Here is a 14,606-nt window from a genome sequence, read left to right as displayed (position 1 = left end):
ACTAGTAACCGACTGCAAGAAGATTTTAAAATAAATGTAGACTTTCTAACTTCAAGCCCAGAGCCCTTTCCATTCTATCACATCTTAAATGTGCATCATTGCTCATGATAGTGTTGTGAATTTTTTTTAAAAAGGCAAAGCAAGCAAACCTTTGGTGGGAGGTGTTTTAAAAGCACTTGCTATAATAACCTTGGGCAAATAAGTCACTTTCCTTTGTGAGAAAGCCTAGGCACTGGGGAAAAAAAAAAAAAAAAAAAACAGCTCAACTCTCTGTAATAGCCCCTCCTGCTAATGGATCCTTGAGAAAAGAAAACTCAAAGGGTAAGAATGAGAGAAGTGGAGACCTATGCTCTGGAGCCAAGAGCCATTCTTAAGAGAAACAGGTGGTGGAGAAGGAACCAAGAGGGCCCATAAGCTTGTCGGCTAAAGGAACAGCTGAAAGTTCCAGCTTTGCTTTACCTAAGTATGACTTCAATCCTCTCTAGGTCACGATCAGAAGCCAAATTCTCAGTCAATAAAAACTACTAATATAAAAACTAGTATAGAGAGAAAAATCAGTGTAGCTACAGTTTGTCCATTCTAACCTCTATGGTTTTCCAAGTACACTTGTTAATGCCAAAAACAGAAAGAACTCTAAGCGATTCCATCTGAAGACAACGTCATTCTAAGGATAACGTTCTTTAAAAAGAAACTGTGGAAAAGGTAAAAATGTGCAACTAAAACCAAATCCAAGACAGAGAACAGAGCTTTTAAACAGAGCTTTTAAAGGTTAAGTTCCTTTCAAGTGTGCAAAGGAGTTTGTAACCTCCTAACAATGCAGATATTATGAACCGACTCTATGCTCTTTAAAACTATTCAACAGCTTTTATACCGCATTAACTGAGGACCAGAAGGAGATTCTGTTTTGCTAAAACAAGCTCTAACCAAAATCTCACTTTCACCCGAGAATCAGTCTCTAAACCAATGAAAAGCTCTTTAAAAGCATATGCAATGGTCTGAGAGAATTAAAACAACATCCTGCCGGAACCACCACAACCGAGTCACTAGCGATTTTAAATTCCAAAGCCTGGTACCTAGCGAAGCAAGCACATTCAAGAGCTGTCCGCGCTCCTGGGTGCGAGATTCGAGCCCTGCTACTAGGCCTTGACTGGGTGAGCACCTGATGTGGGGGGTAGGGCGAGCCAAAGCGGACCCAGGGCGAGAACTGGAAGAGCTCTGGAGGTTCGAGAGAAGCGCTGCCTTCTAGGGGCGGGAATCTGGGACACCCCCAGGGGTGGGCACGAAGAACACGTGGGGCGACAGGGTCAGGGAAGCAGCATCTAGGGCAGACAGCTGGGATCTCGCACAGCGGACCCAAAGAGGAGGACTCCGGTGCGGTGCAGGAACCAAGCCCTCGGGGCCTGGAGAGTGAAGGCAAAGGGCAAGGGAGCCGGGGCAAGGCCACGAGGAGGGCGGGTCTCCCTGGGAGCAGGGGCACGCGCCAGGCGGACGCGAATGGGCCCCGAGTTCCGAGCAGTCCGCGGCCTTGTTCCCGGGGTGCGGGGAACCGGGAGCGACCGCGCCCGGAGGGCCCTGTGACCCGTAGCCGCCCGAACCGGACCCGCCCCGCGGCGCCTCCCTCCAGCCTTCCTCTTCCCTCCCTCCATCCCGCGGCCCGTTATCCTGGGGCCGCGGCACTCACCAGCGGCTGCACCTGAGCCTGCCGCTGCCTCAGCTGCTGCCTGCGCCTCCGCAGCCGCCGCTGCCTCGCTGCTGAGGCTGAATCCCGGGGGAGCCTCCGCGTCCCGCCGCCGCCGCCTCTGCCACTGCCGCCGCCGCCAGAGCAGAACACCCCAAAATGGCGGCACTTCCGGCACCTACCACCGGCGGGGAGGGCCGCGGAGGAGGGGGCGGGCGGCTAAGGGGAACGTACCACCGCGGCGCCGCCCGCCAGCGCGGATCCGAGCTGAGCGCCGCGTAGGGGCGGGCCGAGGGCTGGCGCTGCAGCGCCCCCTCCGGCCGGGAAGTGGATGAGCAGCCGCTCTGAAGCCCTGGGGGCCGCGGGCGGAGCCCTCAGCCTTGGGAACTGCAGAGGTGTATCTCTTTGTCTCAGAGCTGTTCTGGAGGGAAGATCCCAGCCTGGGAATCTGAAGTTCTTGCCTCTGCGCACCGCACATGATGGACCTCTGATGAGCAAGCAACGCAGCTTGGCAATGAAAGTACACATGATAAATATCGAATGAATGAATGAGTGAATGAATGAATGGATGGATGGATGGTGTTTGGCTAACACTAGACACCAGGCACACCCTTCTTTTTGCACAGCAGCATACAGACAACTGCATCCAGGCCTCCCTTCTTGTGGAATGTGTGTTGCGAGCTTTCAGAGTTAGGGAAGTGCCTTGGACATAGACAGCAATCTGGCAAAAAACCCTGCGGCACCAGGAAGCTCTTAAGAGAGCTTATTCTATTAAGAGATTACCCGGTCCAAACCTACTATTCTTAGGGAAAAAAATTAACAATAAAAACATTAGGATTCCACCGTTAGGATTCCGTATTTCTACCCCGGGTCTAGATGGATTCACACATGTGTGAACAAGTGTGTTGTTTATTCACAAAGTCTAGACAGTGCAATGTGAGACAATGAAATGCAGATTGAGAAACAAAACTTAGTTCTGGGAGGTCCAGACTCCATCAATTTACAGATTACTCTTGGGTTGGCAATTATTTCTCTTTATCACTTAGCTTCCCAGAGCAAAAAATATATATACTCGCAAATGCCGATTATACCTTCCCTTACCACACTCACAAAGGCAGCCCCCACCCCTGCCCCAAGCAGGAGCCAAGAGTTTTCCAAATCATGTAAATCAAAACAATTAGCCAATAGGTTGTACATTATCAAATTACCTAATTGTAGTTTGGGGTTTTTGAGACAGAGTTTCTCTGTGCAGCCCCGGCTGTCTTAGAACTCACCCTGTAACTGAAACTGGTCTCAAACTCAGAGATCCGACTGCCTCTGCCCCTCCTGAATGCTGGAATTAAAGGCGTGTACTACCACACCTGGCTTGTTCCTTCCAATTTTCAAATTGCTTTTCCCTCTTCACGTTGTTGATTGATGGGAATGGAGTTAGAGTTGTAAAGCAAATTAGTTGCATATAAATGAGTAGGTTAGGAAAAGCTAAAGTGGTTATGAAAGATGGAACATTGATAGTTTTAACTGGTTCTTGAATAAGACTCTTGACAAAAAAAAAAATTTTGTTAGGAGAGATTAGTCCTGCCGGTAATGGAAGGTTTCTAAGAGTCTTTAGGGTTACTACAGAGAATTTTTTTCATAGGAGGGATAATGATGAAAATGATGTTTGCACTGTTAGGGTCTGAGAATTTGGGAATACTCCACTTTGAAAACCAAGTTTGAACCAGCAAACGGTTTCTTTATTCAAAGGCTGATATATCAGGGAGACTGCTGGGTTCAGGATCCAAGCTGTGTCAGCCAGGTGCAAAACAGCAACTTTTTAAGACAAAAACCACAGACTAGGTGGGGTAGGGGGGCATCCAATCAGGTTCATGCATACATTGGGTGTTACACACCTGGTATTTTAGGTAGTTCCTGCATATGAAGTGTCTCAGGTGGTTTATTTGATAGCTTGGCCTGAATTGAGGCCAGCCTATCAGAGCTCAGGGCAGCTGTGGTCTTAGCTCTGGCTGGAAGCCAACCAGTGAAGTCTAGAGCAGGATACTGTGGCTTGGACTCATCCAGAACATTTGAGCTGGAAACTGTTCCTAGGACTTTAGCTTAGTACAAAATGGAGACTATATGCAAGATGGAATCTCTGTAGCTAAGGAGGCCCCCAACATTCCTCTCTCTTTCTTGTAACACATCAAACCTTTGATGTCAACTCTTGATCAGTATCTAAGGAGTTACATTGGGTCCTCAGGACCATGGACTTAACATTTATCCCACACAAAGTAGGAAATGAAATTTAATAGGCAAAGGGTATGTTTGGGTCTGGGAATCACTACACAAATCACTTAGACACCAATCTCAGTCAATTAAGGATAGTTTATTGAGTGCCACAGCCTAGGACTGATAGACTAGGGACACGATTTGGGCTCAGGAGCTGAACTGTGACTCCAAGTTAAGGTTCTACCTGGCTTTTTTTTTTTTAAGATTTTATTTATTTTATGTATATGAGTACACTGTTGCTGTCCTCAAACACACCAGAGGAGGGCATCAGATCCCATTATAGATGGTTGTGAGCCACCATGTGGTTGCTGGGAATTGAACTTAGGACCTCTGGAAGTGCTCTTAACCACTGAGCCATCTCTCCAGCCCCCCTACAAGGCCTTTTAAGCTTGACATAAACAAACATCTGTGCCAAGTTATTCCTCCAATCAGGATTTAGGGATAGGGGTTTCCTTAGGAACATGTCTTTGTTACTCTTATCCTATTCCCATTGATTGGAGTATTCAACTGTGGCAGGGGACTTGCCTTGTCTAATATTCATGTCCTAACTTGTTTACCAGGATAGGACTTGTCTAACATTCATGCCTTAACTTGCCGTTACCCAGCTCCTAAGGAGGTCTTGGGAACTTAAACTTCACTCAACCCCTACTCAAAATGGAAGTCTTATTCCAAATAGTTTCTTATATTACTGCAGGTATTTCTCTTATGTTAGGGTTCATCCTTTGGGCAGCTTATAAGGGAAAATACCATAAGAGTTTATACATAGGTGCAGGAAGTGCTGCTGGGTGATTGTTCTCAGGTCCAAGCTCATTGTAACTATACAAAGCAGTTCTGACTTCTATCGTGATCGGTTTCCAAGGGCACAGAACATAACAGATTATGTAATCAACCTGGGCATGAGAAAGTTTCCTAGTGACAGCAGAAACTTATGTGAACATTTCCTTATAATGGCAGGCTAAGCAGGTAACAGTTACCCAGGCCTTAACCTCTTACCTAGGCCTTAACAAGGTGCATTCCATTATCAACTACCAAAAGGCATATCAGCCCAGTTACTAAAGACCCGGGGTGACTGGTTGAAGAGGGACTCCACTCATCCTTGTTTAGCCAATCTAGCCTATTCCCTCTCCTTTAACCTGTCTCACCGAGCTTAGCTCCCACTTAACTATTCCAGTATGATTGGAATAGAAACAACATTGCTCCCCTAGGGCTACACCAGGGCCCCTTGTTACATACAGAGTAGGTCAAAGCACCTCCTGTTTTGGAAGACCACTTCAACCGGTGAGTCTAGGGAGGAGGTCAGATGGCTGAGGGATTTTTCCAAAATGGCTAAGTCCCTATCAGTCTGATTCCTCGGTGTCTTGTATTTTGGTCAACTGTGACAAGGGAAGCTGCCCCGATTCCAGAACTGCCAGCTCTCCCAAGATCCTGGAGCATGGGAATCAGGATGGGGATTGCCTGGGATCTCCAGTGGTGGGAGTAAAGGCTGAGGTGCTCTCACCCACCCTCATCTGAGTAATAGTAAATCTGGGGAAGGAGGTTATCCAGAAGAAAGATGCTAGATGATTCAGAAAAAGTTTCCAGGCTGAGACAAGGGGTGAGGCCAGCGGAGCAAACAAGCTAGGACTCTCAGGGTGGGACCACTGGGTGCCCTGCCCCAACAACTCATGGGTTTTGTTACAATGTTGTAGATACTAGAGTGAAAACAGGTCCCTATCCTAGGTATTCCCAAGAGTAATGTGTGCCTCATGGCAGGGGCAACACCTGGGGTGGTTCTTTTGAATAATCACAAGGGATGGATTTTTTTTTCTTTCTTTTTTCTTTTTTTCGGAGCTGGGGACCGAACCCAGGGCCTTGTGCTTGCTAGGCAAGTGCTCTACCACTGAGCTAAATCCCCAACCCCGAGGGATGGATTTTTGATATCTCTAGCCCCTGTCCCAAAGTTTGCCAGGTGGTCAACTCCGGTATAGCAAGGGGGTCTAGGGTCCAGACATAACCAACAGCTCTGAGTCAAGTCAGTGGAAGATGAGTTCAGGAGTCCAAAAGTGTATCTCAAAGACAAGAATGAGACAGGCATATCCTGACCTGGTGGGTCAGGGATCACTCCCCCCATACCAGACCTCCCTCCTGATGTAGGAGATGGAGCTATTGTTCCCACCGGGGTGTTTTCCTGTCCTTTGTCCCAGCCTGGGTTGAGAATTTTATTAGGCATGATGGGGATCGGCACTTTTTCCTTCTGGACTGAGAACTTTTGGAAACTCTGAAGCGTGTGTCCTGATCCCTGTATATATAACCTGAAACCCTAGGTTCATCCTCTCCACCCAGGAAGCAGACTGATTTTTTCAATATTTATTTTTTTTTTCTTTTTCTTTTCGGAGCTGGGGACCGAACCCAGGGCCTTGCGCAATATTTACTTATTATGTATACATCATACAGCTTTCTGCCTGCATGAATGCCCACAGGCCAGAAGAGGGCATCAGATCCCATTACAGATGGTTGTGAGCTACCATGTGGTTGCTGGGAATTGAACTCAGGACCTCTGGAAGGGCGGTCAGTGCTCTGAGCCATCTCTCCAGACCCAGACTAACCATTTAGATCCTGATTGAGTTCCCCTCTCCCAGCTGAGTTTTAGCTAACTGCCTCTGTCTCTGGAAAAAAAAAAAAAAAAAAAAAAAGATGTAGCTGTCCTTGAGCTGACAATTGTCTCAGAACCCCAGGATTCACAATGCAAGTCATCTCGTCCTCCATAACCTGATTCACCAACTGGACAAAGGTAGAATCCAAGCTTAGTAGGGTTAGCTTCCAAGGTGTTATATCCACACCCAGACTAAAGATGGAACAAAGAGCTGTCTGAAACGTGGAGAACGCGTAGGATTGGTGTCGGCTATCAGTGCACCTTCTGTAGTTCTAGTTAAGGGCCAGAGCATCAGGGCCGGGTATGTGGTTACCAGAGATAGGGAAAACAACAAAGAGGACATTATGGTTAAATAGAGACAAGTCCTGGTTTTAGGGGGTCATGTGGATGTGGCTAAACAGTTCATTTCCTGGATTGTCCATCAAGAGACTGGCTTCTGGTGGGAGTGCTGTTTTCAAGACTTGATTCTGTCAACTTTCATGTCTGAAGGAATGGTCAAGATGACAGTGTGGGATCCTTCCCAGCGTGGACGCAGCATCTCTTTTTGGTAGCATTTGACCCAGACAAGGTCCCCAGTTTGTGGTTGTGTGACTTTAAAGGAGGTAGTTCATACAGGTTCATAGCAGAGGGAGCAGTCCATCTTTTTTTCTTAAAGATTTATTTATTTATTATATATAAGTACATTGTAGTTGTCTTCAGACACAGCAGAAGAAGGCATCAGATCCCATTACAGATGGTTGTGAGCCACCATGTGGTTGCTGGGAATTGAACTCAAGACCACCGGAAGAGCAGTCAGTGCTCTTAACCACTGAGCCATCTCTCCAGCCCGGGAGCAGTCCATCTTAGGTGTGCTGTAGGGCCTGCATTGACTTACACAAAACAAAATTTAACAGTTCAGTCAACATCTCTGATTTGAACTTAGGACAGAGAGGGAATGGTCTACCAGACATAAAGGGGCCAGGCCTTGAGTGTGTAGAGCATTCCTGACCATAAGAAAGGCAAAGGGAAGGTCTACCATCAGTCCTTGCCAGGGTTAATTTGGTTAAGGTCTCCTTTAAGGTCCGATTCATCCTTTCTACCTCTCCTGAACTCTGAGGGTGATAGGCACAATGAAGTTTCCAATTGACCCCCTCCCCAGTATCTTTGACAGATCCTGAATCTCATAAAGACTGTCCCATTGTCTGAGCCTAGAGCTGTAGTATCCCAAACCTAGAGATGGCCTCCTCTAAGAATTTCTTTGCTACCAGTAAGACAGTTTCCCTCTTAGTTGGAAACACCTCCGACAATCAGAGAAAATGTCTACTGGTACTAGCAAATACTTGTATCCAAAACATCTTACCTCAGTGAAGCCTATTACCAAAAAACAAAACCAACAGCAAACAACAACAACAACAACAACAACAAAACCCCCAAATCCCTGGTGCTGTACCTCTCTCCCTTCTTCCAGGTCCTCGTCATGGTGTGAGAGCTGGATTGGTGGCCTGCAAGGCTGACTATCTGGAACAAACATCTTGGAGAATGGGATTCAAGGAGGGCCTGAGATAATTTAGACAGGAAGGTGGCTCGCTTAGTTCTACTGAGATGTGTACCCTCATGTGGTCGTTTGATCAAAGTCCTCCCCAGGGTTTGTGGCAGGATGATGCAGTTGTCAGCCATGAATCACCATCCTTTCTTGGTGGAAGCGTGGCACAGTTTCCGGATGAAGTCATCATCCTCAGTTGAGTAGGTGGGACCCCTGGCAGGGTGGGAGCTGGCAGCAGAACCAGTATCAGGTGACTTTTTGGCTGCCTCCTTTTGGGCTGGTCCAATCTTTTATTTCCTATGACCTCTGTAGAGTCTCTTTTTTGGTGTCCAGGGCAATGTATCACGGAGACTTGTTTGGGATCCCAGATGGCTTTTAATAGGTTGAGAACTTCCTGTTTGTTTTTGATAGTCTTTCCCTCTGTGATAAGGAGCCTCCTTTCCTGGTAAATCGTCCTGTGTACATGGAGGCTGGCAAAGACATAGTGGCTATCCGTGTAGATGTTTACTCTCTTCCCCCTTCCCAGTTCAAGGGTCATAGAGCAATCAGCTCAGCCCTCTAGGCAGAAGTTTCAGGGGAAAGGGCCTTGGCCCGAAGGGTCCCCTCCAGGGTAACTATGGTGCTCCAGCCAGCCTTTCCCCCATTTTTCATGAAGTCCAGGAAGATCAGTCTGTTGTCTGTTTAATCTGGTCATGTACTTTGGAAATGGGAGATCATGGGAGTCAGAAGGGGCTCTCCCATATTTTCAGACAGCAAAGAAGCTGGGTTGATAGCAGCAAACTGAGCAAAGGTTATTTTGGGCTGCGTTAGTAGAAGAGTCAGGTAATGGGTTAACCAGGCATTAGTCAGCCATCTATCAGGTGGGATTTTTAATAGGCTCATCACTGCATGAAAGGCACTGATAATCAAATTTTGTCCCAAAGTCAGTTTATCAGAGTCTTTTGTTAGAGCTTTGGTGGCTGTGTTTCTCAGGCATGCTGGCCATCCAGCAGCCACAGTTCAACTTCTTTGACAAGTATGCCACTGGACTATGCCAGGGCCCAAGTCTCTGAGTCAACACCTCCTTTGCAATCCCTTTCTTTTCATCCATGAACAAATGGAAATGTTGAGAAATATCTGTCCGTGCCAATGAGGGCCTGTTTAATATCTTAAAAAGTTTTTTCCTCTGTCACAGTCCATGGGAGCTACCTTAAGGCCCGTAGGTAGCCTCATAGAGAGGCTTTGCCACCTCTGCAAACCCAGGGATCCACAACTGGCAGAAACCTGCAGTTTCCAAGAATTCGCAGATCTGCTTCTTGGTGAGGAATGTAGCAATCCCTAGGATAGCTTGTTTTTGAGAGGCAAAGATCTCACACCTTTATTGAGGTCAGAGCTCAAATGCATGACTGTTCTGGTGCATAATTAGTCTTTCTTTTTTTCAATGTTCAGTTTCCTTTAATGACCCCCATCTCCCTTGAAGGATAGATGCAGGCAGCTAGGCGACTGGGAAGACGTGTTCACTTGAAGATCTTGCCTTGATTGATGGCTTTGCCCACATGCTGGAAGGCCCCCTCCCAGGAAAAGAACTCTTGAACCAGGGTCTGAGTCTCCTCACTACCAGGATCCAGTTTCCGCCATGTATATGACTCATAGTCCAACTGCCAACCTGGACTCAGCAGAAAGGCAAGCTCTTGGCCTCGGAAGACCCAAATACCAGAAGAGCTGCTGTTGTTGGTTCCAAAGAGGATAACACTAGGAAAGGCATTCCTCCTCAGTTTGTCTGATCGCTAGAACATTCCAGTGATGAGGTTGCAACTCATGAAGGTCTGGGTGAGTTCTACAGGAATCGGTACTCAGCATACCACAGGGACCAGCCATCCTTATCAAAGTGCTCCCAAAAATATGGCAGTGTCACAGAAAGTGTGTCCTCATTGGGGTACTTACACTTAAAGTCATCCAACACGAAGGTACTCTTGGACAGGTTAGTGAAAGGGTCCTTGGCTCCAATACCTGCTCATACCTATCCATCTCTTCCTCAGGAGCTGGGGCAGTTGCCTTTTTTTCCTCCATCTGCTCAGCCAGGAGCTCCTGTTTCTCTTCTTGTAAACCCTTTTCTTTCCTTGGGGTATCCTTTATAGGCTGGCTCTTTGCAAACTTCTTAGCACCAAACTGTGCCCATCTTCTCACACAGCTTCACTTCCCCCAAGATGGCCCTGAACTGGGGCTGGTTAATGCAGGTAAGGAACCATCAGTTGGTATTGGGGAAGGCCTGGCAAAAAGAAGGCTCTCAGACCTGTTTCTAGAGCCACAACAGGGTGCGGACAACTGAGATATCAGCCAGTGTCACTCACTCACCAACCAGAAAAGTCCGTGTCTTCAGGTGAGTGTCCAGCAGCCCCAAGATTTGCTACATCTCCTCTTTTGCATTTTCAGTGTTCTGCTTGTTGTGGTACATAATGCCTAAGGTGGGGAACACCCTGGTGTTAGCTGGAGGGATGATGGATGTCACTGTCAGCAAAGCTCACCCCCTGCACCACCTGAGCTGCCACCTCTTGAGTACTTCCCCACAGCTCCTCGTTGCTTACATAATAGGCAATGGCATTGCTCTCAAACACACAGAACCTGTCATCACTCTCAAATGCTGGAACCTTGCTGGCAGGAAATTTTCGGAAAAATTCAGGGGTGCAGTTGGTTTGGTCAAAGTGGAAGTGGGGTGGTGCAGAGAGCACGTGGACCTGAACCCCGCTGTACTAAGCAGCAATGGGGGCCTTGACAGCCCTCCGGTTTTCAGGGTATGTGTACAGGGTCCCAGCCGCCATGGTGATTCCGCAGAGAAAAGGGGATAACTGGTCTTTCTTAGAGGACACTTGATACTACTCCAAAGTCTGCTGCAATCAGTAAGTCTTCTACATGTCATAGAAGTGTGACCTGGGGAGAGTCAAAAGATTACTCACCCAGGTCCATGTGCAAGGCATCATCAAAAAGGGTTGGGGAATTCTTAAACCCTTATGGTTTGGGGAGTTCTTAAACCTTTATGGTAGGTGTGTCCATGTCAATTGGCCATTAATCCAGTGTCCAGGTTAGTCCATTCAAGCAAACAAGGGCTAGCTAGCTTTTTATTTGGCCAATGGGGTGCTGAAGAAAGTATCTTTTAGGTCTAATACATATAGACCTGTTTCTCAGGGCTAAAACAGGGTGTAAGGGTTAGGCACAATTGAGTGAATGAATGTCTTCAGTTTGTTTATTTACCTCCCTTATGTCCTAGACATAAGGTTCCAGGCTTTCACACTGGCAGAAAAGGGGAGGGTATTCTAAGGAGATTGGCAGGGGACTAAGATTCCTGCATTTCTAAGGCAGTTGATATGAATTTTTATGCCTCCCAGAGCTTCCAGAGACATTTGATACTGCCTGACCCAAGTGGGTTCATCCCCTAGTATTATTTGTACAACCACTGGGGCTAGATGTGCTAGGCCACGTGGGCTGTTTTCAGCCCAGACTTGTGGGAATTTAGATTGTAATTGTGTTAACAGTGAGCTTTCTTTGTTGTTCTTTATTCTGGCCTCAGGATTAAGGAGGTGCCCCTTCCTCCAGATGTAAAGTTATGCCTGGACTTGGGTTGCTGTTCCCCTCATGAGGAAGGTCTATAGCAATCTCACTTTCTTTTTTTTTTTTTTTTTTTTTTTTTCTTTTTTTTTTCAGAGCTGGAGACCCAACCCAGGGCCTTGCGCTTCCTAGGCAAGCGCTCTACCACTGAGCTAAATCCCCAACCCCACAATCTCACTTTCTTAGAAGACTATTTGGGCCCTTAGTAACAGGTCTGGACCTACAGGGAGTAAAGATGTTCAGGGATTACGGTGAATGACTTTTTCTAGGTCCTCCTCCCTGGTAGTAGTCTATGGGTAGGACCTGTGGTCCCTTGGATCTAACTCTGCTGGGAGGTCAGCAGCCCACCTGATTTTTGTAAGTCTGCTAGTTGAGCCTCAGTATCAACCAAGAGGTTAACTTGCTTTCTCTCTACTCTTAAGGTTACCCTAGACCTGGTGAGGGAAATCAAGCCCTGGTACCCTCAAGTCCCTCTCAAGGTAGAGAACCTTAGATTTGGATTTCTCCACTCCTCATTTGGGGCAGTCTTTATGCCAATGTCCAAATTCTTTGCAATAGGCACATTGGTCTTGCTGGAGAAGTGGTCCGTCCTTCCCTTCTTTGCCCTTGGGCCTTCCTCAGCCAAGGTCTCTGGCTGGCATCCTCATTCATGGCTGCCGTCATGACTTTGGCAGTCTTTCTAGCCTATCTGATCCTCCCTGTCGTTAGATACTTTGGTAGGGATCTCAACTAGTCTTCACAATCCTCCATTCGCTGGAGTTTCTTTCCAATAGCTGACTGAGTTATAGAAAAGCAGTGAAAGCTCTCCTCTTTTCTTCTGCCTCTGGATCAGTAGGCAAGTAAGTGCCAGGGGCCTCCATCATTTGCTCCAGAAAGGCTGTCAGGGACTTCCTGCACTTCCTAGCTAGTCTTAGATAAATTTGTAGGGCACTTTGCAGCAGTCTGGAGACCACCCAATAGTCTGGTGATAGACCCTCAGGGACTCCATACCTTCATCAGAGTTGGGGTTCCAGAGTTGGTCAGAAGAAAGGGAAGACAGCCTCGATGACCACAGGCAGGGTGATGGACATCCATCTCTGTCCCAGCACCAGTTTCCTGGCCTCTTTCAGGACCCTCTCACTCTTCATGTGTAAAGAGTCTGTAACAATCATCCTAGGGGGGTTGGTGGGTGTGAAAAACTCGTTTCCCAAAGAGAAATCATGCTTTAGGGCTTCTTAGAGAAGGGCGAGTCTGATTTTTCAATTTATATTTGCCATTAGTCCTAAAAGGGATATAAACCCAATAGGGTCTCTGTTCCACCACCCCCCAACTCCCCATCCTGTCCTCCTCCCTGCACCTGGGGAGCCGTGCTGAGGAAAGAACAAGCTCTGCGGGGTCTGCGTGCGGCTGATTAGTTGAACCAGAACGGGTGTGAGGAGAAGAGAGGAACAGATTACAGGAGGAAAGTTTTGGTGAAAGCTCTAGTCGTGCCCTCAGCCAGAGAATTGTTATAGCATCGTCCTGGGCCACAGGAATTTTGGGATAAAGAGGGCCAGTGGGAGAGGGGATGGAGTCCCTTGCCTCCGCCAAGGGTAAGAGCATAAAGAAGCAGCTGGGTTTCTTTCTCAAAGCTGGGGTGGGGTGGGGGGGACTAGTGCCTGAGGCTTGACAGGGCTGAGGGTGGGGGCATCTCCTCTTGGCCCTGGAGGTGAAGGAAGAGCCATTTTGGGATCCCACAGGGAGGAGGGCCCAGGCCACAACAGAGTCTCGGTGGCCTGGGTATCCGACGATCTCTCGGCTCGGAGTGCAATGGGAACAAGTTAAAGGTGCCCTTCTGAGCCAATCCACCTCAAGGGTTGGCCACTCAAGTTGGCAGAGGGTACGGAGCTTTCCCGGGGAAGACAATCTCGGGATTTCTGGGCTTTCTTTTGGAAATCCTTGAAATGCTGAAGAGCTACAATACAAGACCAAAGAACAAACAACAAAGTATAAACAAACAGACTTGACAACAATGAATACGGCCCTGCCATAAACCAAGACACAGGAGATGTGGATGAAACGGGTACAGAGTAGCTGTTAATAAGACAAGTCTGTCCCTGAGCAGAATCTCAGTTGCTCTCCTGAGAGAAGCCTGTGGCCTCAGCCTCAGCTATACCCTCTGAGGGAGTCGACAGGCTACTGCTGTCTCAGTCACTCCCTCTGCAAACCAGAGCTCTCAGACTCCTCCAAGCAGAGCCTGCAGGGTCAGAGACTCAGCCGGACCCACTAGCAGTCTCAGCCACTCTTGTCTCACTCCTCCGACCTTAGACCTTAGGAGCAATACCGGGTCTGGATTTTCCTTTCTTGGGTTACAGAACTGGTGCCAACAATTCAGAAATTCCCAACACTCACCTCCGGAGGCTACTCTGATGACCAAGTTCAAATGTTCAAATGGCTGATCCTGGAGCTCAAAATAGTGGATCCCAAATGTTAGGATCTGAGAATATTGGGAATACTCCACTATGAAAGCCGTGTTTGAGCCAGCAAAAGGTTTCTTTATTCAAAGGCTGATATATCAGGGAGACTGCTGAGCTCAGGATCTAAACTGTGTCAGCCAGGGGCAGAACAGAACAACTTTTTAAGACAACACAGACTAGGTGGGGTAGGGGGTATCCAATCAGGTTCACGCATACATTGGTATTTCACACCTGGTATTTTAAGTAGTCTTCTGCATATCAAGTGTCTCAGGTGGTTTACTTGATAGCTTCACCTGAATTGAGGCCAGCCTATCAGAACTCAGGTCAGCTGTGGTCTTGGCCCTGGCTGGAAGCCAACCAGTGAAGTCTAGAGCAGGATACTGTGGCTTGGACTCATCCAGAACATTTGAGCCGGAAACTGTTCCTGGGAATTTAGCTTAGTACAAAATGGAGACTAAAATGGAATCTCTGTAGCTAAGGACGCAACAATGC

At 47.6% G+C, this 14,606-nt stretch overlaps 1 protein-coding gene and 1 pseudogene across 10 annotated transcripts in view; both read right to left on the bottom strand.

The window, feature by feature from the left end:
• The window catches only part of Celf1 (CUGBP Elav-like family member 1), a 74,184-nt gene extending 72,332 nt beyond the window's left edge, over positions 1-1,852 (bottom strand). For 4 of the 10 annotated variants that reach the window (XM_032903635.1, XM_032903636.1, XM_032903637.1 and 1 more), the window contains exon 1: positions 1,682-1,780. The gene's annotated coding sequence lies outside the window, so the exon portion shown is untranslated. Of the gene's footprint in view, positions 1-1,681 lie in introns of all 10 variants that reach the window. The other 6 variants (XM_032903644.1, XM_032903642.1, XM_032903634.1 and 3 more) reach the window with 4 other exon arrangements.
• Positions 1,853-9,593: 7,741 nt separating this feature from the next.
• On the bottom strand, positions 9,594-10,895 carry LOC116900335 (annotated as a pseudogene).
• Between the last annotated feature and the right edge of the window lie 3,711 nt (positions 10,896-14,606).

This window comes from Rattus rattus, chromosome 5, assembly GCF_011064425.1.
Source record: "Rattus rattus isolate New Zealand chromosome 5, Rrattus_CSIRO_v1, whole genome shotgun sequence".
Lineage (NCBI taxonomy): Eukaryota > Metazoa > Chordata > Mammalia > Rodentia > Muridae > Rattus > Rattus rattus.
The sequence above is the reverse complement of the archived record's forward strand: the minus strand, read 5'-3'. Positions and strand labels throughout refer to the sequence as shown.